Below are 1,932 nucleotides of genomic sequence, written 5' to 3'. Positions count from 1 at the left end.
TCTCACTCTCCCACTCACTCAGTCCATCTAACTGTCTGTCTGCCTGTTTCTCTCTCCCAATCACTCAGACTGTTTTTGATCACTTTGTGTTGTGTCTATTTGCCTTTTCTGTTCAAAAACTGTGTCTTGAGACACTGCTGGCCATTCAATGTCATTTATAAATGCTTTATAAGGCATAGATAGTCCTCACTTTAGATGAGGTCACACAAAATACTTAATAAATGCTTTATAAGGCATAAATAGTCCTCACTTTAGATGAGGTCGCATAAAACACTTTACTAACGAGTAGTAACTACCTTAATGAATCATGAATTAATCATGAATTGCAGTATTAATATGCGTTTATAAAGCATATATTAACATAGTCCCTAACCATTATATATATAAATGCATGAATAATGTACATCTAAATAAGTTATTAATCATTTACTAACACTTTATAAATGATCTTATTAATCATCTACAACTCCTTAATAATTGGTTTGTAAAATATATAATACTTAATTTACAAATGGGGAATCCATCATTTATAAAGTATGAAAACACAATAATGAAACACATAATAGACGAGCTTATTAATCAAGAATAAAACATTTATAACTGTTATGAACTGCATACTAATGAATTATTAATGTAGGAACAATGCTTTACAAATGATGAATTAAGTGTTTACTCATACTTAACTAATGCTTCATAGTGTGTAGTTATTATAAAGTGCCACCGATATTTTTAGAGGACTTCCCCCCCCAACCATTTCAAATTAAAAGCCCCACAGAATGAATTCTAACTGGAATGCTTGTAATGAAGCCTCTCATTTTAGTGTCAAACATTATGATTCTGTCTCCTCTCCCCCTCTCTCACCCACCAAGTCCCACCCTTTCAAAATAAAAGCCCCAGAAATACAAGATTCAATTCAAGAGTATGAATCTAAAATGCAGAAAAGAGAGTAGCGCTATCTCAATTGAACCTGAATGACACTACCGGTAACATTGGCGTGTGTATATATTGCGATTTCTTCGGGCAGTAGAAGCCACACTGTCAAAATTTCTTTAGGAATTTTCTAGTTGTTAATCTTATCTGATTAAAAATATTATTATCTTATCTGATTGTTCTCTGTTTGTGCTCCATGCCATGTGATCATGGTCCTAAGCCATAGAAAAAAAATCTCTCCGTACAGTCTAAGCTCTAAAGACTTTCTGTCAAGACTTTATTATCACATATCATTCATTATAATATACATTATCTCCTCTTCATTTACTTGTCTCTCCTGATTGAAATAGCAGTTACATTACGGTTGACCACTCTGTTTTGTTACGGAGGCTGGTTAACGTAGGGTCTTCAAAAAATGTTCAATGGTTTATAAACTATTTGAGCTAGAACTCAAGTGTGCAGGTTGATGGTTTATATTGAAGCTTTTTCAATCCACAAAATGGTGTCGAACAAAGTTCCATAATGGATCCTATTTTATTTGCAATTTATATGAATAAACTTTGTTGGAATGTTATAAATACAAAATTTTCTTTTTATGCAAATCACATGATTATATATAATTGTGGCTCATCCTTCATGGATGAGATTTAGGAACTGCGATCTACTTTTAATGTTGTTCAGATAAATCTCTGTGAATTGAGACCTGTACTAAATGTTGACAGAACATAAATGATGTGCTTCTCAAGGTCACAGAAGACAGCTGGTGGTGTGTATCAGATTGTTACTGCAGATATTACGGGAAGAAAAAAATATTTCAAGGGATGCTTTTACCAGCAATTGAGTCTGGTGATATTTTGAGTCTGTATCTAAGTTCATCTTCTTTGAAAATGTTAGATTCAGTATACAGTATGTTGCCCCAGCATGATATACTGAATCTAAGATACAACAAAGAAGATGAACGTAGATGCAGACTTAGATGATTTGTCTCTGATTCAGGTTTAT

Source organism: Anarrhichthys ocellatus, unplaced genomic scaffold (assembly GCF_004355925.1).
Source record: "Anarrhichthys ocellatus isolate YVR2014 unplaced genomic scaffold, GSC_Weel_1.0 scaffold96, whole genome shotgun sequence".
In the NCBI taxonomy this organism is placed as follows: Eukaryota; Metazoa; Chordata; class Actinopteri; order Perciformes; family Anarhichadidae; genus Anarrhichthys; species Anarrhichthys ocellatus.
The sequence above is the reverse complement of the archived record's forward strand: the minus strand, read 5'-3'. Positions refer to the sequence as shown.